Source organism: Solanum pennellii, chromosome 2 (assembly GCF_001406875.1).
Source record: "Solanum pennellii chromosome 2, SPENNV200".
NCBI lineage: Eukaryota > Viridiplantae > Streptophyta > Magnoliopsida > Solanales > Solanaceae > Solanum > Solanum pennellii.
The window spans coordinates 40,147,396-40,173,516 of NC_028638.1; the positions used below are offsets into that span (position 1 = coordinate 40,147,396).

Sequence of the window (26,121 nt, forward strand, 5' to 3'; positions counted from 1 at the left end):
GGTAGTTGACATTGACGTTACTTTGTGTTCTCGTCCCCCCCAGTTTACCCAAGTGTTGGGGGACTTTTCACTCACAATTTTTTGTGTGGGTGACCTGTGTTTTCTACTAACTCACAACGCTTATTGTTGGTATTTCCAAATTATGTACAGGAAAAATGGTTTGATGGAATGTTAAATTTTATTTCTCAATTTGGATGCCCGTCCAAACTACAGCTGTTTAGCTGTTTGTACTAGCCTATTGGTCACTTTTGTGGGATTATTTATCTTGGGATAAAAATAATCCAAAATTTGGATGAGAGTTGCTGTTGACATAAAATTAGACAGGAATGACACTCTGCAGATTACCGAAGGCACGACCCTTAATAGGATGATAGGGAGGTCGACGATTAGGGTAGAAAGTAGATGTTCGAGCGTTGTCATTTTCCCAAATCTGGTATGTCATTGACCATGTACATTCACTCTATAAGGTGATCAAGGGTTCATCATACATCTTCTTGTATGGACTAATAATGCAACATGTCATGTACGTACAAGTCTAGGAAGTAAACACATTTTAAAGTCTGGAAAAAAAGATGCAATGATATTTCAGGGAGCACATACCTGTATGACACTGTTAATGGAGCTCACATCTTCAAACTCAACAAAGCCAAATCAGAATCCTTGTTGCTGCAGCAAAGAGAATAAGTGGACACATGATAACAATCTGTAGGTGTTAGTGAACCAAGATGAATATAATGTATGCTGAACCAACCCTATTACTTCTAACTTGTACACCTCCTTTCGTAATAGGCCTATATCTCTTAAATTCAGCTTCGAGTTAGGATACAGTAACATCTAGAGGCAAATTGCAGACATAAATGGAGTATCACTCAGCTCCAAGAATTAAAATCGAAGTAAATCAGATGACAATGTACTCTTACTGGGTGGTAAACAATGAGTAAGTCTAAATCAGAGTAAGCATGACAATGCTAGTAGATCAAATAACCCAACATCTAGATCAAACCACATCTACTTATTTATTTGCTCAAAAACTAAATACTAACATGCCTATTCCATTTTTTGGTCACATATAGATGTGTCCATCAAAAGATGGAAGTAATGAGTATATTTCAGGCAAGTTTCAAAGAAATTGTACATTAATGTTCAGTATCATTAGTTTCAGGTACATTAACACCACTGGGGGCAGTAGCATTTGATGCTTCAAGAGCTACAGTTTGTGCTACTGCAGCAACCGGCTGTTTTACAGCCTTCGGAGGAGACATTCTGGAAGTATTTTGTGGGTACCTAAAATTTGGATGGCCCTTTCTTTTTTGTGAAGTGACGATTGATGCAATGACTTCTTTGGAGAATCCTCTTGGGCAACAGAATTAGCGGATTCTGTATTTGCTGGGTTCTGATCCTCGTTGAAACGAGATTCAGTTTCCACAACAATCTATCTTTCATCACCAAAATGTCTCCCATCTTTCAAAGAGTCGTTGGCTGTTTCCTCAACATGTTGAACTTCTTCCACATGTGAGCCAACTTGGCTGAGATTTGGAGGATCAACGACATGAGTAGGTTTTGGATTCAACATGAAGATAGTAAAAGATTTTAAGAGAAAAGAAGAACAACTACACTTATTGATTTAGAAAAGAGAACCAACTTGGATGGGGGGTCGGAACCTCTAACTACACATCCTCAATTGGATTAATCATTTGTGAGACAGTATCAATCTCATTTTCTTCTACGTACCTAAAAACACCATTCAAAACAAAATAACCATTGTCTTGTGGATCAAGGAAAATTTTCAAAGGCGAATTTCCTTTTTAACTTATCTCTCCCTGATAAACTTCCCTTCAAAAAAACAATCAATTCATCCTTAAAGGAATCCTATGCATCTACAGTCATTATTACGACCTCATAGTTCTTGTAGTCCAATGGACAATATCAAAGTATTGATATTCCACTCAAACATCAAGAAAAACAATAAGGATTTAAATATGCATAATTTACTTAAATCTCATAGTGTTAAGAGCTAATTACATTATTTTCCTATTTTTTTTTTAAATTACAAAAATCTCTTAAAATTTATGGATTTTGGATACATTACTAGACTTCCTGATACATGACTCGACTTTCGGATACATAGGTGAGGGATGTATATGCAAGGGGAGGGATGTATCAGAGAGGGGATATGACATCCGGATACATCACTTGACTTACAGATACATCAGCAGACATCTGGATACATAGGTGAGGATGTATCAGGGGAGTTATGTATTTGAGAGGGAATATAATGTATCATCGAGAGGAGTGTAACGTATTCGAGAAGAGATTTTTGAAATATTTTTAAATGATAGAGAATTCTAGAGATTATGGTAAAATAAGATGTGTATTCAAAATTTTGAGATGATGGGTGCACTATTACGAAAAGGTAAATCTAAGATTCGAATTTCTAACTTCTCTTAGAGAGGTGCACCCAATCATCATCGCACGACATTATACAATACTTCATGTGTGGGTTCACAAATATATATATTTAAATACTTTTTTAAAAAAATATAATACTATTATTTTTGATTTCAGGAGTAGAGCATGGGTTCACGTGAACCCGGTGACCCCCTCCTGAATAAGCCTTTGTGTGTATTTGGGTTATTTTCCTTTTCAGTATTGCAAGATAGTATTCAATTGAATTTATCACCTTATTATGCAATTCTTGCTAATGCTTCTTCAATTAAGGTATCTCTAAACAAGATTTAAAATAAGGTGAAACAGTTCTAACTCCGGGTATAACAACAGTTCCTCTCGGTCATATTCTATCATATTATAGAGTGGACAACATGAATTGAAGTCAAAACTTCGAAACGTGTTTTTATGATCGATAAATCTATTATTTTTTTCTCCCAAGCTCAATGGATAATTGTTCCAACCTCACTTTCAAGTTCAAATCGAAAGTATTTTTTGGTGTTAGTAAGAACTACTCCTCTACAACACTCAACTAAGTGCCCGTTACCAACAAGTATATCTATTACCTACAGACGCTATAGCCCATAGGAACATAATTGGTATTATCTTCTTTTATTTTGATGGGTAAACAAAATTAAACTTACAAGGACAATTAGTGAAGTTTACAACTTTTATGAACCAATAATTCTTTTGCAAATCAGTGTCTTATGTTATCAATTATACCCCTTTTATCTTTGTCGTTATTGTGGTTTGCGCTGAAAGCCCATGCGCTTGTCATTATTAATTTCACAGCAATTCTTTTATCACATTACGTCATAAACACATGTATCTAATTTTAGCACAAAAAATATTAGTTTTGTTCCATTTAAAATACACACCAAGAGTTGTCATAACCACTTAGTCTGATCACTAATCAACTCCAGTACAACAACTACTCTAATTAGTTGCCTTTTATGTTATGGCACCGTCATCAATAATAACTCATCATTACTATCGAATTTTGAGATTCACATTGCATCATTGTACCCTTCTAGAGTTATAGTACAACAAAATATTTAATTTATTTGATACTATACTTGTGGCACCTCATGTATCACAAATTATTTCTTTCCAAATAATGCATCAAGAAGCAATATATCAACAAGAACATGAGAAATATAATAAATTATGAGAAATTAATAATATATTTTCCTACTCTAACATTACATTCAATCATATCACAATTGATCAACTATCACAAATATGTATATGCAACATTTATTAACATATAATTAAAAAAACTTAGATTTTTTTTTTCTTTTCTTACGAATATGTAACACAACCTCAACAAAACACATCTACACTTTCAAGTATTTCTTAATAGAGAGATAACTTTTTCATTAAATTTTCAATTTGATATGTAAATACAAATTTATAAATTAAAATGTCAAAATATTCATATCTCTGTTTTCAACAAAAACCTTTTATATATGTAGAGAAGAATATTCACAAATGTGACACAATAATAATTTTCACATCTAGTATTAAATTTCAAGAAGTTCAAAAAGAATTAAGTCTAAATTTGGATGCTCAAAAAACACAAACATGTAATTTCTTAGTATGTTCAATTTCAACACAAATATATGCATCTAAAGCAACCCATATATGATAGCTTAGCCACTCAATAAAATTGTTACAAGTTAATGGTCTCTAAAGCACTCTATCAAACAATAAGCATTTAATAAAATATTTTGTCACCAGACTAATATCATCTATCTCAGTTACTTTAAATATTGTAAAATATATTTTCTTTTTAATTATCTCTAGTCGATTATTTGTAATTTTGTTCCTCTCTTATAAGATTTTAAAATATTAATGCGTTTATTAGGGTTCGGGGTTCAACCTTTTAAAGTATTTTTATGTTTTTGCTCGACTAAAGTTTCATTTCTTGCTAAATATAAGTTGTTTTCTTTATATGTTAAGATTTGCTATCAACTGCTAGCTTTAAGGTTTTCTAAGTTTATTTTTCGAGTTATAATTTTTATTTCCTGCTATATCTAACAATTGTGTTAATATATATGTTATCCCTCTTTGATTGTGTGTATTTTTGTTCTTCTCGTAAGATTGCAATATTTATGTGTTGATTATAATATGGGGGTTAGATTTTTAAAGGGTTTCTAAGTTATTTTTTGACTTAAAATTTTCATTTGTTGATAAATCATTTTAATCATTTGGTTAAATTTTATCTAACTCAAATAAAAGGTTTCAACTTTTAATCATATTTTCATAAGGATCATTAGCTCAAATATTAAATCATATATACCACCTTAGATAATATCAATATTTTCCATATGTGAATTTAATAAGAAGAACTTTCCATTCTAAGAACGTAACTGGTTCTAAAATTCCTAATATATATAAAAATCATTCTTCTTCTTCAACTTGGGTGTAGAGCACAAATATACTTGGTACCATCCAAATCTAACACCCAATCTTTTACATATTAGCCATAAGATTTACTTGAGAATGACCACATAAATATATCTGTTTAGTCAAATTTAATTTTCCTTAGCGGAATTATCATTTCTCCAAATCTTCTTCTACGTTAAAGAATATATAAGCTCAATTTACCACACACAAATAAATTTAAGTTTGAAATATATATAGTATTGTCACATACCTTCTTCTTGAACACAAAAAGTCCAATTATTCTCCCAGTTGTAGACTTACATGGAGTATATATGCTTGAACTTATCATTAGGCTCCCTTGTACACATCAAACCAAATTCCTATTGTCTCTTGACTATTTTTCGTTCATTTGCTAGTGTTGATCACCATCCTATCAATTTATCAATTAGTAGTATTTTTTTGTAAGAAAATAAAGTATATGAAATATTTTTAGGATTGTTGAATATTTTATAGAAAAATACTTTATCATGAATATTTTAGAAAATTCTTATTATTTGAAGCGTGTTTGGCAGTACGAGCAAAAGAACATAAATAGGGTATAAATTGAATAAAAAATTTGCCTTCAATGTACAAAATTAATTTGCATAAAGTGATTCTTACAATTTAATTTAGAATTGTAAGAAAGAAATGACTCATAATTGATATATGTTGGAATAGCAAGGAGTAGGAAAAAAAGGTCAAACAAAACTATTAGGACATTTAATAGTCATAAGAAATATGTTAGAATAATTAAATATTAAATATTCATCAACAAAATATAATTAAAATTATGTATATGTAACATTTGTTACTATACAATTAAAAAACTCAGATGCTATTTTTTTCTTTCTTAAAATTATATACAGCACAATCTAAATTAATAAAATATCCCCACACTTTCAAATATTTCATAACAATATTTCATAACAAGGTATAACCTTTTCATAAAATTTTCAATTTTGGATGTAACATGTAAATTTATAAATTAAAATGTCAAACTTCATCTCTTTATTTTCAACAAAACCTTTTGTATATGTAGAGAAAATATTCACAAATGTGATCTTAATAATTTTCACAACTAGTCATTATTTATATAAGTCTTAAGAAATTCGAAAGAATTAAATCTAAAATTTAAATGCTCAGAAACATAAACAAGTAATCTCTTAGTGGTTCAATTCAATTCAACACAAATTTATGCATAAAAAATCCATATATGATTATGTATTTACATATACACTCAATAAATTGTTATAAGTTCATAAAAATAAATTACTAAATCATTCCAAAGCATAAACTTGTGTCTATATATAAACACAAAGTACTTCAATTCAAATATAGAAAGATAATCAACTAATCAATCTACTACAATATTACTTTCTCCGTCCGGTATTATTTGTCATGGTTTCTATTTTTAGAGTCAAACTATAAAAACTTTGACTAATATTTTAAGATGTATTTTTTCATCATAATAATATGCAAATTTTTTTTTGCAATTTATAGTACTTTTCATATAGTTTTAGACTATCTAATTTTTTTGTTTAAAATATCGAATTAATGTGATCTAATTTAACTTTGAAAATTAATCAAATTGACTTTTGAAAAGCAAACATGATAAACAATACCGGACGGAGAAAGTATGTGGGAGATTTACACATGAACCACATGATAATAGTAAAATTCAAAATAATAACTTTTAAACAATTTATTTTGAGTATTCTAGAATAGCAGCATCCAAGTGTAGACAATATTAAGTCATTCGGTATTTATGTATACCTATTTTCAAACTTTGATAAACATTAAGCACAAAAAACTATGAATATAAACACATCATTTTGTTAAATCTTATCTAACTCAAATAAAAGATTACAACCTTTATCATAATTTCATAAGAATAATTGATCCAGATATTAAATCATATACATCACCTCAGATAATATCAATATTTTTCATATGAGAGTTTAATAAGAAAAACTTTTCCATTCCAAGAATTTAAATAGTTTTAGTATTTCCTAACATATAAAGATCATTTTTCTTGTTCTTTAACGTGGGTGGAATGCACAAATACTGTTGGTACCATCCAAGTCTAACAGTCAATCTTTTACATATTAGTCATAAGCCCACAAGATTCACCAACGACCACACAAATATATTATTTGCTTAGTAAAGTTTTCTTAGAATTATCATTTCTCTAAATCTTCTTCAAGGTTGAGAGATCTATTGACTCAATTTTCCACACACAAATAAATTAAAAACTTTAAATATATAGTATTGTCACATACCTTCTTCATGACACAAAAAGTCTAATTATTCTCCCAGTTAAAGATTTACATGGAGTATGCTTGAACTTGTCATTTGGCTGCATTGTACACGTCAAATCAAATTCCCCACTGTCTCTTGACTATTACTTGTTCTTTTGCCAGTATTGATTACCACCCTATCGATTTTATCGATTAGTACTATTTTTGGCAAGAAAATAAAGTATATAAAATATTCTTAAAATCGTGAAAAACTTATATAAAATACTTCATCACGAATATTAAAGAAAATTTTCATAAGTTGAAGTATGTCCATCATCTACTGCCAAAGAAATGACTCATATAACTAATATATGTGTTATAAATAGCCAGGAGTTAAAAAAAGGCCAAACAAGACTATTTAGGAAATTTAACTATCATCAGAAATATGTTAGAATAATTAATTATATTAAATTTTGTCAAAAGGTATAATTAAATGAACCTAGACATAAGTATGAATATTTTCTTTTGAGATATAAAATTATTTTTTACAACAATTTTTATATTAAAAATAATTATCTTTCGATCAACACCACAAAATTAGTAAACATTTTACTGGCATAACCAAAGTATCCTTCTCAAGTTGAGGGAAAACAATAGAAGACTCTAGAGCATGCAATTAAGCTCTACATATCAGTTTCAATAACCACAACTGAATTTCAAGGGCAAAAATGTCCAAGTTTTCAAATAGTGTATCTATCCTTATATAACGAGATATATGCATGTGGATTATCTGGACACATCAAAATTTAATAAAAAAATTATACTATTACAAACTAATATATATCTGAATATTTTACTCCAAATTAACTGATAAAATTTCTGTAAGTTTTCTAATAATGTTTGATTATATTATAGAAAAAAAGAATCACAAAATAAGTTTCAAGTTCAAATTAAAAGAGCATTTTTAATAAGTTTTTCAAGTGAATATTTTATTTAACTTACAAAGTTTTCACTTTTGTTTTATCTAAACCTAGCTTGATTTCTAAATAGGGGTACTTAATGGGATTCTTCATACTCCAGCACTCTCTCCTAAGATCACACATGCAAATTTGCAATCATACAACTCAAGTCAGGAGGTTTTTCCTCCTCACCCTTTATTATAATTGAATGGGAAAAGGGACTGATATACCCTTCAACTTTGTCATTTGGAGCGGATATACCCCTCGTTATGAAAGTGGTTCATATATGCCCTTACCGTTATACAAACGGCTCACATATACCCCTGCCGTTACAAAATGGCTCACATATACCCTTCATTTAATGGAAGTTAAAAAAATTAGTTTTAAATTTATATTTATCACTTTTAATTTTTTTTAAAAATTATTTAAGGGTATGTATGATTCTTGTATCAAAGTTCAAGGTATATTTTAATTTTTTTAATACATAAATTATTTTTTGACTTCTTTATTATAATTATTTGAGTTTCTTATGCTTATTTTGTTTTTTTCTTTCATTTCTTTGTTTAAAGAAAAAAAATTTAAACTATGTTTTTGTCTATATTGTAATTTGATTTTTGTATTCGAAGAAAAAAATTTGGTCATCTACAATAAGTTTTATAAGAATATTAGTGAAACATAAATAAATTTGATTATCAATCTAAATTAGTCATTGAAACAAAAAAAAGTCAAAAAATATGTTTGACGAGGATTAATTTACTCATATGAGATTTTATATTGTAGAAAAAATAATAAAAAGTTAGATTAAAATTATCTTTTTTTTCATTTCCCTTACAGGAAAAGGGTATATGTAAGTCATTTGTTTATAAGTAGGGGTATATATAAGTCACTTTCATAACAAGGGGTATATCAGCTCCAAATGACAAAGTTGAGGGGTATATCAAACCTTTTTCCCTAATTGAATTGAGATAAGGTATAAATTTTCTTTGAATTTATCTAAAAAATTTGATTATTCACTTGAATTATCATGTCGATCTATTATACATTTTAAATTATTTAAAAGTAAATTTATTCACTCCTAAAATTGAAATGACAAAATAACCAAAAAAAAGTAACACACGAGTTAGGAAAATTAAAATTTAAAAATCAGTAAAAAAACGAAAATCCTCCTTACGTACCCTCCACAACCTAGCGGTGTTGATCGTTGTGATTGTTTATTAGTTGTTCAGATATGAAAGTGCGGAATTCATCGAAACGTTATCAGAATCGTGACAGAAGCTTTGAGCTCACTAGAACTCCTGCAAAATAAATCAAAAAATAAAATAAAAAAGGGATAAGGAAAAGGAGTTTCATTCGGAGTTTGTTGATGATGATTGATTTGAAGTTTTGGGTGGTTGTTTTTGGGTGTTCGATTGGTGGCTACTAGTTTGTCAGAAAAGAAGAGGGAACACCGTTGTGGAGGTAGGGTTGTGTTGGTGATGAGTTGGTGTTCTGTGGCGGAGAAGACAAAGAAAATTGTGGTATGAGTTGAAATGAACAATTTTCTTGGCAAGATTAGAGTTAAAGTGAGTGAAATTTATTGATGACAAAAAGTATAATTATCTAATAATTTTAAAAATTAATTAGGAATTAATTAGTATAAAATATAAAATTAATAAAAAAATGTTAATCATAAAGAAAACAAAAGAAAAAGAATATAAAAGAATTAGTTTCTGATGTGGCGCTGACATAGCATTGAAGTAGCACCTAGTGTAATATATCACATATTATAAGAATGATATTATACATTTAAATGGTAATAAATTTACTTTTAAATAATAAATATATAATACATCTTTATAATAATTTAAACAAGTAGCTGATATTTTGAAAGAAGAGGAAATTTATGTATTTTTCCTTAAAAGCAATAACAATGTCATTTTACTGAACAAAAGATGCACACCTCGATGTTATTATAAAATTAAGTTTCAATATCTTTAGTCCTAATCATATTATTTGGCTAATAGCTTTAGCAAATTAAACTTATTTTAAAATTTAAAAATATAAAAAACTTTATTAATTTTTTCCATGATCAATCATCAAGATTTTTATCATAATAATAATATTAATATATTCAATATAATTTCATAAAATAAAGATTATTTTAGTTCTGAAGTAATTTTAATTAATTGTGTATTTTGAAAAGGTAAAAGGATAATTTAGACATGTATAATTTCATTTATTTATATTCGGTGTAGAAAAGAAAATTGCAAGGTAAAAAATCGAATCTTCACTGATAATGTAAAATTTTAAATAACCAACAAACTGAATTGAATAATAAGATTCCTCTAAACTCTTATGATTATTGTTTACATATTTTTCTGTAAATGTATAAGAAAACCTTAACATACAACTAATATGATAAAGTAGGACCGAAGCTTGAAACTTGTTTCATCAAACTATTGAAATTAGTTAATTTTTTTTTAAAAAAATTCCAGTAACTTTTTTTTTTTAAAATAAAAAATCTTATGTGAGAAGCAATTCGTTTTTGATCAATCAATTTAAAAAATACTTTTAAGTAGCAACTAAAAAGTGTTTAGCCAAATTTTTTACAAGAATTCAGTCAACTGATTATATAAGAATTAAAATGGATGTGTTTGAGAATTATGACATGTAAGAAAGAATAAGTTGGGTACAGTACAATATCATAACATCAGTGATCTTCAAAATAAAAGAAAAATAACTAAAAAAATGTAGGTAAAAAACAAATCAGAAAATAAGCTTTAATTAGGCCTAATACAATTTGTAATTTTAAGATAAGAAAAAAAAATTAAAAAAGGACAGACAGTCATAGGAATAAAATCATTAATTTTATATTCAAGAATCAATCAAAACAGTGATACTTTTTTAAACTAAAAAATATAACTCAAATAATCGTATACTTGTTAACTCCAAACCATTTTGGTTAATATATATATTTATCATAATATTAGTGATCTCCAAAACAGAAGAAAGAATAACTTAAAAAATATAGATAACAAATAAATCAGAAAAGAAGCTTTAATTAAGCATAATACAATTAGTAATTTTCATAAAAGAAGAACGAAAAATTAAAAATGACAGAAACATGCAGGAATAAAATCATTAATTTGAAATTTTTAAGAATCAATCAAAACACTGATATTTTTCTTAAAAACTAAAAAATGACTAAGATAATCGTATACTTGTTAACTCCAAACCACTGTGGTCAATATATATATTTATTACTCCCAGCAATATGATTTATATATGAAATAAATTATTAGGTACATATATTAGATGTTGAACCCCTTTTCGCTAGTTCATGTGTATTTTTTTTTCTTCAGATTTTGAACCTCTTTATTAAAATTCTGGGTCAGCCACTACTTGTTGGAGTCTATTTGAAGAAAAAAAATCAACAATTATCTTAAATTTTAACAATTCATTTATTATAAACTATGGAAAAATTCAAAAATTCATTAATATAAGGAGTTGAAATAATATGATAATATGACATTTAATAAATTTTGCCCATAAAACAATTAGATGATACAGCATTTAATAAAATTTGCCCAAAAAAACTTTGAAATCAAAATCAAAATGCATAAATAATATTTTCACATCCGTAGTGTGAAAGTGAAAATTTTTCGCAAATTTTCATGTATTAATTTTTCAAGCACGTGTCAAGTTCCATTCTATTTTTCTGTAGATAATCACAACGGACATGTGTCATTTTCAACCGGTTACTTCTTATTTAGACTCTAGCTGAATTATATTTTTGGATCATTTCCCAAGCTCGTTCTTAAATCACGTGACAAGAAGCTATTTCGTCATTAAAACTTACACCCAAAATCAAAACGTCTGCACGTTTTCTCCACTTTCACACCTGGATTATATCATGAACACCTAACACTTAATATTCTCAATAGGTTTATAACATTGAACTGATCATTAGCAAAGTTTATAATAACCGTATTCCATTGTCTTCTATTTCATAATATTTTTCAAAAGAAATAAGTACAATGATCAATTGTTCAATATCTACCTATACATATATTTTAAGTTATTATTATACATGGTGATAATATTATTAAACGCGTTGATACAATGTCATAAGATTAGTGATCTCCAAAATAAAAGAAAGAATAACTTAAAAAATGTAGATAACAAACAAATCAGAAAAGAAGCTTTAATTAAGCATAATACAATTAGTAATTTTCAGAAAAGAAGAACGAAAAATAAAAAGTGACAGAAACTCATAGGAATAAAATCATTATTTTGATATTCAAGAATCAATCAAAACACTGATACTGTTTTAGAACTTAAAAGATATAACTCAGACAACCGTATACTTATTAACTCCAAACCATGGTTAATTGATACATTTATTACTCCATGCATTATGATTAATATATGACTAAAATAATTTTTTAGGTACATATATATAGTAGATATTGAACCCTCTTTTGCTACTTCGTACGTATATTTTTTCAGATTTTGAATTTCCTTATTAAAAATTGTAGCTCTTCCACTACTTCCTGAAGTCTATATGAAGAAAAAAAAATCAACAATTATCTTAAATTTTAAACAATTCATTTATTTCGTCATTAAAACTTACACCCACGAAAATAAAAAACCTCTTAAAGTTTTTCCCACTTTCACACCTGAATTATATTATGAACATGAACACTTACTTAATATCCTTAATAGGTTTATAACATTGAACTGATCGGTAGCAAAGTATATAATGACCTTATTTCATCGTTTTCTATTTTATAATATTTTTCAAAAGAAATAAGCACAATGGTCAATTGTTCAATATCTATCTATATGTATATTTTGGAAAAATGCACAAGTACCCCCTCAACCTATGCCCGAAATCCCAGAGACAAACGTATACTATACTAAGGTCCTATTACCCCCTGAACTTATTTTATAATTAATTTTCTACGCCTTTTAAGCCTACGTGACACTAGTTTGAAAAAAAAAAGTCAACCATCGTTGGGCCTACAAGATAGTGCCACGTAGGCTAAAAAGGGGTAAAAAATTATTAATAAAATAAGTTCAGGGGGGTAATAGGACCTTAGTATAGTATAAGTGTGTCTCTGAAATTTCGGGCATAGGTTGAGGGGGTACTTGGGCATTATCCCTATATTTTAAGTTATTACTATACACATTGATAATATTTTTATGCACGTTGATACAATATCACAACATTAGTGATCTCCAAAACAGAAGAACGAATAACTTAAAAAATGTTGATAACAAACAAATAAGAAAAGAAGCTTTAATTAAGCCTAATACAGTTAGTAATTTTCAAAAAGAAGAACAATAAATTAAATATGACAGAAACTCGTATGAATAAAATCATTAATTTTATAATCAAGAATCAATTAAAACACTGATATTTTTTTAAACTAAAGATATAACTCAAATAACCGTATACTTGTTAACTCCAAACCACTGTGCTTAATAGATATATTTATTACCTTTACCAGTGTGATTTATATATGATTAAAATATTTTTTAGATAAATATAGTAGATGTTGAACCCCCCTTCGCTACTTTGTGTGTATAATTTGTAAGATTTTGAACCCCCTTATTAAAATTCTAGCTCTGCCATTACTTCTGGAGAATATATGAAGAAAAAAATCAACAATTATCTTAAATTTTAAACAATTCATTTATTTTAAGCTATAAAAAGTTAAAATTCATTAATATAGGGAGTTAAAATAATATGATATTTAATAAAATTTGCCCAAAAAATAATTAGATGATATAACATTTAATAAAATTTGCCCAAAAATTAATTAGATGGTACAATATTTAATAAAACTTGCCCAAAATACTTTGATTTCACCGATGAAATGCATAAATAATATTTTCACATCCATAGTGTGAAACTGAAAACTTTGTGCAAATTTTCATCTAGTAATTTTCCTGACACATGTCAAGTTCCATTCTGTTTCTCAGTAGATAATTACAACAGACAAATGTCATTTTCAGTCGATTACTTCTTATTTAGACTCTAGCTAAATTATTTTTTTGGATCAATTTCCCAAGTCCCTTCTTAAACCACGTGACAAGGAGCTATCTCATCATTTTCACTTACACCCACGGAAATAAAATACTGCTTCACGTTTTTCCCACTTTCACACCTCAATTTTTTCCCTATATAATCTCTCAATTGGCTGAAGGTTTCTCCAAGCATTCATCAATAAAAGTGAATTTCATACTTACATAGTTTTTTTCCTATTGAGTTTATTTAGTTTGTAATTCAATAGCTTTCTTATTTTTTTTTAGTGTTTGTTAACATGGAGAGAGCTAATTATCAAGACAAAAGAAAAAGGATTGTAGTTCTAATGCGATACCTCCAGCCAATGGCACATTGAAGCAAATCCAGCATCTGATCGTAGCAATTATCGAAGCTACTAATGAGCAATGGAGGAGAAGTGAAGATAGTTTGTCTTTGCTATGGCAATTTTTTGACCCCACTGAATCTGTCAAACATGCTGGTGGAGATGATGTTGAAAATGGTGATGCATAGCATAACAAAACAAGCGGGATGCCAAAAAAAAAACTTTATTATCTTAGATAGGAGGAACTTAGTCCTTCCTGTACAACAACAAGGAAAGATGAAATAACAACAACGACATAAAAGCTATTCCTTTGTTAAGATAATAAAGGGTTTTCTATCAACTCCACCAACATGTTTGACAAATTCGGCTGGGGTCAGAAAATTACCATGACAAAGAAAAACTATCTTCACTTTGTTTATCTTTTTACACGAGTATAAAAGTCGTTCAATCTTCTTTCTTTCTTTTTGGTCCTTCACCTTTTGTGTAGACAGTGATTTCTATTCAATTGAAGATGATTTCACTTTGAGAACTAAAGGTAAAAATATAAATTATTTCCAACTTCAATTTTGGTACAAATTAAAATTGAATAAATATATATAAATCAATTCGTAAATTCTTGATACCTTGAGTAGGACGTTGTTGGATTTCAACCTCAACTACACTTGAAACAACACATCCTTGCGATCCACCACCTGGAAACTTCAATGAATATTTTATTAATTATTCACAAAAAATGATTCATTTTTTCGAGTGAACATCAAAATTACCATTCAATGAAAGCCCTAAATTTTCATTCGCTACATTCCTTGAAGTTCCCATTGTTGATACCCAATTTTGGACCTCCGCACATAATTTAATTTTTGAGCTTAATTAATTTTGATTGATTTAAAATAATTAGCTTTATAAAATTTAAATGTTTTTCAAGTTATTTTATAGTAGTTTTAGTATATTTATAATTTTTAAATAGTAAATATGTTTTTATGTAATTAGTTTATTTTATAAATATTTAAAAATAATCCTGAAAAGATTTTAATTTTGGTAAGTATTTTATAAAATTAGTTTAGTTTAGGTTATGGTTAATTTTAAAAATCAACTAGTTTATGGTTGAAATAATTATTTTATTTTGTTAAGATTGAGAAGCTCCTAAATTAATTATATCAATTCATCTTATTTAGACTTCAACTGAATTTGCAAATTAAATTTAATTTGGCTAAATTAATAATTCATTTAGCTAACCCATATTAAAGGACCAATTATGGGCCTTTATAAAAGCATTTTTTTCAGCAGCCCACTCTTTTTTTCTCAATTCCCGGCCCATTTCCTTATCCCCAAAAGAAATTCCCAAATGATAGAGCAACAACAATTCTTTTTCTGGAGGTTTCTTCGTCCAGTTTCGTTTGCTGCCCGGGAAAAGGTAATATCTACTCCTTTGTTTATTTTTTATTATGTGATGAGTTTGTCTCTGTTAGGTTTTCTTTGGCTTCATTCTCACTCGGTTCGAATGTGAATGGCCATGGTTTACTATCTTTATTGGTGGAATTATTGGCTGATCATTGTGTTATTCCTTGATTAGATGTTCGAATCAATTTGTAATTGTTTAAGTTTATTTTTTGTGTTGTTTCGAATCACATGTTCGTCTTGCTTTGATTCTTATGCCTAACGTATTCTTAAGCATTAGCTCCTTTGATGTCATTTGTTCGTTGCTAGATCCTTTGGCTCAATTTTGTTTCTTGGAAGCTAAGTATGTCTCCGTTTTGCTTTGTTAGAAATCGTTTAAAGTGTATTTGGTCCAGCTGTGTGTCGTTAGGTTGTTTCTGTTTTCATGTAAATAAAATTAGCTTGTTCCATGTATATAATAATTTTATTTCATTTTTCTTGTACTAGCATGCCTTTTCTCTTTATATAAAGTTATGTTAACCACTAATCATTTGTTTACCATAATGTGGGCGGCCCTTATAAATTTTATGGATAACTTATCGGTGTCCCCTTAAAGTTGGCATCAACTTTCACATGGACACTCTAAGTAAGATTTGTTCATTTTTAGCACCTCATGTCAAACCTCATAGTATCATTTTGACACTCTTTATGTTTTCAAAACCACATTTTAAGTGTGTACATCCAGACGCCTCTTATAAGAAAAATAAACAAATCTGACACGTAGAAATTTTATTTTATTATTTAATAAATTAGTTTTACTTTCTTTTTTATTTCTTCCAGATCCCAAACCTCATGCCCCACCTCTTCTCTTCTTTCTTATTGTCTTTCCTTTCCCTTTTGATTTGTTCTTCTCCTTCAAAAAGACAAATAGCATAGATTAGTTCACAAAGTAAAATACGTTGGAGAATATGAAAAATCATATCAAATCAAAAAGGTTTTGTATGACGTTTAAAAGAAAATGATTTCTTGTGCTACTATGATTGAGATTTACAATGACGGATTTATAAAATAAATTTCTTTTTTTTCAGTGGAGGTTGTTCTTTATTTTGTTTATCTCTTGAAATCAATTTAATTTCGTAATTTCAATGGAGAAGGTACGAATGTAAATCAGTTTGTCCATTTGAAAGAAGTTGATTTGATTTTTTGTTTCTTTGAAATCTGTTTTGTTTTTAAATATAAATCAAGATGCAAATTCAATTTTCAAACAAGATGGAAGAATCAAAGAGTATAACCTAGTAAAGTATTGTATATTTCTTTAAAAAGTTGTGTGGTGATGAGGATGGTAAAAGGTGAAGAAGATGGAAGGGAGAAAGTAAGGAAGAAAAAGGAGAACAAAATATTTATAAAAAAGTCAAAATATTTACAATAAACGTCTTTGATCCGCTTTAAATTCGTGTAGCACACATACCATGCTTAGTTAGCGAAAAGTGTTTAAAGACACAATGAAACGCGACATGTGGTGTCTAAATTGAACAAAGCTTAATTAAAGTGTCTAACTGAAAGTTTCTGCCAAGTTTAGGAGGCCACTAATGGACTAGGCCTAAATTTTATTGTTGCATATACATATGTATCTGAAAGTGTCTCAAGTATGGTCTTTTCTTCGGTTTAATCATGTGTTTTGGTATTGCTACCCCACCATGCTATTTTCAATGGACATTATTTATGTAGTTTATGTCATCATTTAACATGTTTGATTTGAATAATGATGTCATTTTGTTAGTTCTTTGATTGAAGCTATTTTCTTCTTTATGATTCAAGTAAGCTAGCTTGCCCCTTTAGTATGATAAGCTGGCAGCTTCAGGTCTCCATGTATGAGCGGGTATCGTTTATTGCATAAAGTGCGATGTTTGTCTAGTGTGCATTATGATATCTCTATTTTGTTTATACGGAAAAGAGCCTAAAATATTCTTGAAGTATCAGAAATGGTACAAAATTACCCTCCATCCACCCATTAGCTACAAAATATCTTTCTCATCCACCTATTGACTCCAAAATACCCTTCTCATCCATCTTTGGGTCCAAAATTAACCATTTATATAATGATTTTAAATTTAAACTATTTAAATATTTTTTAATACACGAGCGCTCAACTATTTATTATAATTAACTTATTAATATGATTTATAAGAAAATCTTCTACCCATCCATTACTAATTAAACCATGCCTAATTAATAAACCCGCCCCATTACTAATGCACCACAGAAAAGCTACTACATATGAGTGTTTCTAAAAATTTGAGGTGAAAATGTCTACAGAAGTACATCATCAACATAAAAGTCCTCAATCAAAACATATTATAATTCAAGTGTCTAACTAAAAATTACTGATAAACTTAAAAGTCTGACTATGTTAATATTATTTATTCATTCGCCTCAATTATGTGATGTTACTTAATCGATAATCTTTTTTTTTAAGAATATATTAAGGTTTTAATATTTAAAACAAATAATAAATATTAATAAATTTATATTAAAAATAGTGCATGAATTAATTCGAGAGGTACTTCTTCTTTACCTTTAATCATAAATTTCGAATTCAAGCTTGAAACAAAATCCTATTGAAAGTGTTTTCCTAAATAAGCGGCTCAACCTAAATTTAATTTGGGCTCCAATTTGGACTCAAATAATTTTAAATGTCATTTTTCAGGATTCGGTAATTTCGTCGTCCTTTAGTAGTGTTTAGGGAGATTTTGATATTAGAAATAATTTATTAATTGGGTGGGGCTTAATTAGTAATGGGTGGGTGGGGGTAGATTTATAAATGATATTAATATTAAATTATATCCAATAATTGAGCGCCAATTATTTTCAAAAATATTCAAATAGTTTAAATTTAAAACCGTTAAATTAGTGGTTAATTTGAACACAAAGGTGAATGACAATGGTATTTGGAGCCAGGTGAAAAGGGCATTTTAGAGCCAATGGGTGGATAGAGGATATTTATTACCATATCCAATATTTTGAGGGTATTTTAGGCCTTTTTTCGTTATTTATATTTGGGATCTTGTTATCTGTTAATTATTTGTTCATAACGTGAGCTGTTTTTGCTAATGCCTTGCCTTACTCCTCTCACTTAGCTGTGGTGAGTTTTCAAAATTAAGAAAGCTCCCTTCTCTTTATCTTGTCTTAGTTTATGACCATACTCTTAGTTTCTCAAGTGAACTATGTGTTTATCTTCATTATGAATTAATTACTTTACAGTATGTTTGTTAGCATTTGTGTTCCTATTCTAATTCTTTTATTTTTTTCCATATGTTTGCATTTCCTTTGCTCTTCAGGTTGGTGGAAATCCAAAACTTCTTTATCGAGTTGGCCTTCATCACTATTCGAGTTTCGAAAGCTGAAATAGCAAAATGGAAGCTAGAATACAGGTCCAAAAATTAATACAGGTGCTTGAAGAGCTGAATTAGGATGTATACATTGAGTATACAATCCAACATACAGGGAAAACAACTAAAATACAGCTCATATACGGCTGTATATGATCAGTGTATACGCTGATTTTTGGACACGAAAATAGGCCAAAGCCCAAGGAAAGTTGCAGCAGGTCCAGCAGGTGTAAAAATGGACAAGGTCCATTATGGGTCATTTTGAGACTCGGGACACGTTATGAAGATTTGGAATTTTGGCCCAAATTTGATACTCTCTTCCTTTTTACTTATATTGTATTGTTTTGACTTACTTTATTTGTCCTATGGTTTAATTTAATTAAATTCCCAAGATAGTCATTTCTCTTTATATTCAAAAAATATGAATATTTATTTTATAGAAAATTGCTTAGCTTTTATTGATATTGGTCTTTATCAACACTTAAGTTATTTCCCTTTAGAAAAATCCCCTTAGATCTTTTTCAGTTAAGATGATAATAATAATAATAATAATAATAATAATAATAATAATAATAATAATAATAATAAGTAAATAACAATAAAAAAATAAATTTTTCTTTACTTAATTAAAATTTTGAAAGTTATTTGAAAAGTCATTTTACTCAAATCGCCGGTCAACCGCAGATAAGCGGACATTCCGACGGCTTAACACCTTACATTGAACTTCGAACCTATTTTTCAAATTTATTTTATCTGTTTAAATCTTTTTGAAAAACACAGAGTTTTTTCTTTATCTTTACTAAAAATTAAGTGGTGACTCTGTTTCTTTTGAAAATTCGATTTCTCTTAAATCATAAGTTTAATCGATTTTGTCGAAAACTTAGTCATTTTTCTTTATATTTTATTTTTTCGAGTAAAACACCTATATTTTCTTTAGCTTTCTCCATGTTAGAAAAATCTAAAAAACTGTAAAAGCTATTGCATTTTGAACTAAAAAAATTATAAAATGGGAAAAGAAAAAGTCCATAAAATCTTCAGGGTGGAGAAAATAATAGGCCATTTGGGAGCTTATAAAGGAGAAGATTTATGGGTTGGAAGGTACATAAAGCGTGAAGCGGTATTTCATTTCCATTGATTTATTAAATGACAAAATAGCTGCTGAAAAGTGATACATGGTTGTTTTTGGAATAATATGACCACGTGATTTAAGAAGGACCATGGAAATTGATCCCAAGAGGTAACTGCCTAATAGTGAGTGACACATGTCAGTTATAAATTCATTCTTTAATCATTATTTTTACCATTTTAAAAAGAGTAAAAAGTTAAATGTATTTTTTTACTTTGTTTTATTGGTCAAATTGATTAAATGTTATATTATTTTATAATTTCTCCTTTGAATATTACTGAATTTAATAGGGGTAATACTGTAAATTTAATTTGTATAGAGCTTAATAAATGTCTTTTTCATGAGTTTTTGAAATTATAATTGTGTCTACTTTTGGTCTCTCGATACATGTATTTGCCGCGTCTAATTACATGTATCTCATATATACATGATTCAAAATTAGGTGTAATTTATTCTAATTACATTGAATCTAAGTGTATTCCTCTCTCTCTTTATATATATTATTAGCTACCATCGATTAGAATCTCTACCTACCATATATAGTTAATTACACATTATATTTGTATATTATTTTCTTTAATTGTATTTACCATGTTAAATAATTTGACATACATAGTTTTCTTGTAATCTTCTAAGGAGATAATATTCTTCATTCTAAAGGAATAAAAATGGCCAAACATATATGCAGACCCTTAAACTTGTCATTAAATATTATTTTGACATTCCAACTCAACTTTGTTCCATTTTAACCCTTCAGCTCCAATTTTTACGTTCCATTACTCAAGGTTTTTCTCTTGTTCATATGATATCATAGCCTCTTCAATCTTTCTAAAGAATCAAAGAGCTTCCGTTGTAAATGGGTGACTATTACTCATACATTGTCGCCCGTCTTGTCATGCCTGGAGCCTACACTCTGGATGTGGCAGACACTCGAAGACCATTTCTGGCCCGCAAGCGAACCCTCGGCCTGACTTACTTAACTCAGTGGAAATCTAAATTCAACTTAAACAAGAATAAAACATATTTAAAATCAAATACTTCATAAATTAATCTGGCCAAAATGGCACTTAAGTCTTAGCAAGTAAAATAACTCCAAACTGAACTACTCACAGTCTTCAAAGCCTCTAAACTGACTGAAGAGGGATGTTGGGATCGATCTCACAATATCCTAAAGCTAAACTAGTAAAGCAATGAAAAAGATGTCCTCTGGAATGCAAAGAGACTCACCACTAACTCTGGAACTCAATCTGGATCAACGAAGCGTTGTATGCTGATCCTGATTACCTGCTTCTACATTATAAAACAATGCAGGTCAACTGACATTAGTACATTGAATGTACGAGTATGCGGGTTGGAGTGCTAAACACAACTATAAAGTTTGAAATGGAGTAAGCATGAATTTACCTTGGCTCTACTTAACTAATAAGATAACAACTCAATATAAAGCAGTAACAACATATGCAATGCATATTTATGTAAAATTGATAAAATAGTGTATTTCTTAGTTCATTAAAGATATAACGATAACAAACTCAGCTTTACTTATATATGAAAGTAATATAGTTTCGGCGGGAATTTCTCTAACCGACAACCACCACTATGAGCCTAAGTGGTGATACAACGTCTTGCCCACACTGCCAGAACTGTTCCATACTTTGTCGTTGCATAAAACATCCTCTACCTAGTGGATCCACTAGCTAACCTTAAGTGATCATCTAAAAAGTATGACACGTTAATACCCATGATGCTACATGGTTTACATGGGGAGTTGATTTATCTGAACTCTCATTCCCACATCAGTGCTCAATACTACTCCGAAAATGTAATTTAGCTCATAGTTTTAATAAAACTTCCTTCCTTTTGGTTGAGATAATTTACTGAACCCTTTAGCTTAAAGAGCTCCTTTTGAAAACAATGTTCCCCTCTTTAGTTTAAAACTCTTTTGAAACTTCTTAGTTTCCTTTTAACTTAAATGTAAAAACATTTATCAGCCTTTAGGGAATACTTAGTCCCCTTTATAACTTTAGAGGAATGACCTCAAATCTTGCTCTTACTTAACTTGAAAATTTAACTCTTAGGGAATACTTAGTTCCCTTATACCTTTTTATACATTTTTGAGAAATGAACTCAACCTTTACTCTTTTCATTACTCGAACTTGAGCCTTAAAACAAATTAAAAACTTTTAAGTAAGAATCTAAGAACTTTGAAAATTTTACTCTTACTCACTTTATAACTTTAGACTTAACTTCTTACTTTCTTGACTTTGGTTCTAACTTCCCTTGAATTTGGATTATGGATTCAAGGATCATGATCTCATATTTATGGATTATTTCATGATGTTTATATGTAATCTAGAGTGTTGAAATCAACTAGGAATGAAGGGTACATCACTTAGGAACTATTATGAAAAGATAGGGAAAGAACGGGGTCTCCAGGGGTTATTGGCGCTCTGAGAGGTGTGGAGAGCCAGGGCCTATTGGACAGACCCTGGTCGGGGGCGCTAGGGCTTGTCAGACAGAGCCTTCCTTTAGGTGCTCTGGCAGGCGCGGCGCCCCAAGGGGTGTCTGACAAGACCTTCGAGTTTTATTCTTCATTTTTCATATGTAAACCTCCCAAAATCCCATAAAACCCCCCCAAACACTTAGGATCCCTAATTAACTCATTACCCAATAGTTTAGACCCGAAAACAGTACAGAAACATGAATCAAAACTACTAGAGATTCCACAATTCAATCAACAAGAACTTCACAACTTTTCATCAAGAACTTCAAGATTTTTTTTAAAAATAACTCTAAATTGTTGAATTGAATCAAGTTGTAGGGTGGGTGAAAGGAACCAACACCGAATGATCTCACATACCTTGATAGAGATCACCCCCGACGAAATCCACGCAATGATCTTAGCGTTCATGGACGATTCTTGGTCTTCATATTCTTTTCTCATTTTCTCCCAAACCCCAAGCGTTCTTAAATATTGAAAAACTTATTTGGGACTTGTTTTCACCCCTAATATAACCTTAAGAAAAATAGGAAATACTAGGGTGAAAAGACAACTTTGCCTTTACTAAAATTTTGATTGGACTTTCCTTAGTCCAATAATCCAACTTCTGAAAGACATTTCTCCCTCATACGACACCGGAGTTGTGCAAACTCGGCAGCATTGGAAATATCTTCTCAAGGTATTCCCAACCATATAAAGAACTCAGCCAAACTTCTTTTGAGATGGAAGTTATGGCCGTTTGAAAATGACCAAAAATTGCTAAAAATTTTCCAGATTTCCTTACTTATTTTCAAAAATACTTATTTTTGGCTTCTTAACTTATTCTTAGTTAATTCTAGTTACGAGATGTTAGACGTCTATCCAACAATTATATAAGCAAAAGTTGGGTAACTACGTATCTTTCTGGTGATACTCGCTCATAATCGATTTTTATAGCACCATGCCACATTTTTGGTGATTTCTTTCTCATATCTGATTTCGTGTAGCACTGTACCATATTTTCAGTTTATTAAGAGAATTATGGTAGGTAGAGATTGTAATTGCTGGTGATTAGCATCCCCTCAAACTAATGGTGGTCAACCAACAGTAACACACTGTTTGAATGGTTGTAGCCTGTTGTATTATATTGTGTTATTAGTTTAAATACAATATTACGTAAAAAACTTTATATGGAATATGATGATTATCAACTATGAAGTCACTATAAAGAGTTTGAAGTCTGAAGTGTGAACCCTAAAGGCTAAGAGTGCCTAAGACCTTAAGTGATATAAATGCAATTAATTGAATTTTGTATCGGGTTATTAGGCACCCAATAAGAAATATGATCAAACCGAGACACGAATCGATAAGCCCATAAGAAGTTTATAGTAGACTAAAACTTGAACTGTTAACCCATTAACCTGAGCCATTGACCCAATAACCAAATTATCGATTTGGATAATCAATTTTGCTTTGACCCTGAATATGAATTATTCTGTTTTTAAATACCTCTTGACATTAAAGGCAAGTTTCATCATAAACAAATTTAGGATACTCAAAATACAAAATTATCAGAAAGTGATTCATTACGGGATTTTTGGGTTTGCATTTTAAAATTGCCTTTTTTTTGTTAAACTAAATTTACCACTAGTGAGAGCGTCTAGCGGCCTTTTATTGAAAATAAAAATATATCAATAGGGATAAGTCCAAGCAAGTGGGTCTAGGCCTTACCTTACTATTGCTAATGAGATAACAAGTCTGTACTAATTAACAAGCATGGAGAAAATAAGAACTAGAGAAAACTAGATATTCTATGATCATCACCAAGTTTATAATTCTCACTATGATGATATTACAAATGAGGATGCTTAAGTAATGCAAGAATATAAAATCTAGGAATAAAGATGAGTTATCCAACTCAAACTTCAGTTGATATATGTATGAACTAAAAAAAGTTGTTTGCCCGTTAGAAGTATATCTAAAGTATTTTCTTCTTATCTTCTTTTTCAAACTTTTCAAAGAATGATTTATAGTTCATCACTTCTTGTTGGATTTGTAGGATCTTGATAAAGTTGTTGTCACTGTCATATGATTTTGCTTTGCCAGTCGCACGGTAAGTGCCTTGGAACAAATTCCCCACTCACCTTACCATCCCAACATATCATCTTCATCATTCCCATCAGTTATGTCACAGCCCAAGTTAGGAAGGAAATACTTATTATCTAAGATTACTTTTGTAGCACTCAAATTAGATAAAGTATCTAAGACTGCCATAGATGCATTTGTCTTACTTGTAGGCACAAATTTGAGTGTTGAGGGATTTACTTACTCCTACTAGATGAAGGAGTATGATTCTCTACCCGGAAGAGATGAAAATAGATTGACCTCCACCTTTACCGTAGCTGCACTAGGACTTGACTTACTAGTTGTTGCCTTATCAACTTGTAGGGGTGTACCAGCGGCTGATGCTAGTGAAATCAGGGCTTGACGAGCAAAGCAATTGGTGTCTCCTCTTTTGGATTAAACCATGGTGTCCAATGTTGAGTTCGACATTGTTATTGATTACTCACACCTTTTTCTGTTAATGTGATGAATGATACTACCCTAGAATACACCTCCACAAAGTTTTCCCTGTTCGATAATCTCACCAAAACATGACGATGGTCCAGTAGTCCCAAATTGCAATCTTATTTGATTTCGAAGTGTCGTGTAAAAACCTTTCTGAGATCAATCATATCAGGTCTCCCATAAGAGAACTTAGGAACAAAAGTATATTGCAAGTTCTCTTTTTGGATATACAATTCCAAATCCGAAAAGCTTAAACTCACTGTTGGTTCGCCATGAACATATGTCACAGGTTTTAATTTTATTGGAAGTTTTCCATCAGATTTTTGAATGCAAGTTGATGGATTAGGAATAGATGCATAACTAGGTTTTTCTGGTCTCTCTTTCACGGCTTGAGGCTGTGGAGAATCTATTTTTGCCATGGACGCCTAAAACTCCATAAAATTGCCATACACATTCATAATTACATCTATTTTTTGAATAAGGGACCAAGAAATTATGAAATTCACATCACAATTAAAGAAGAGGATCAAATATGTCAATCAATTCATCCCTAAAACCTAAACCGCACATGTAAATTTACCCGTAAACCCAAAATTACATTGGGGCTCAAAAACCTAGAAAAGTCATCCGTATATTTGTCCATCAAAAATAGCAACTCAATATTACGTAGCTAATAATATATGTATTACTATATAATTGATAGATTAATTTAGAAAATTATAAAACAGTTAACAAAAAACCCTAACACACATAAAGAAAAA

General features: G+C 29.7%; 1 pseudogene; it reads right to left on the reverse strand.

The window, feature by feature from the left end:
• Positions 1-316: 316 nt before the first annotated feature.
• LOC107010013 lies at positions 317-25,779 on the reverse strand (annotated as a pseudogene).
• Positions 25,780-26,121: the final 342 nt, after the last annotated feature.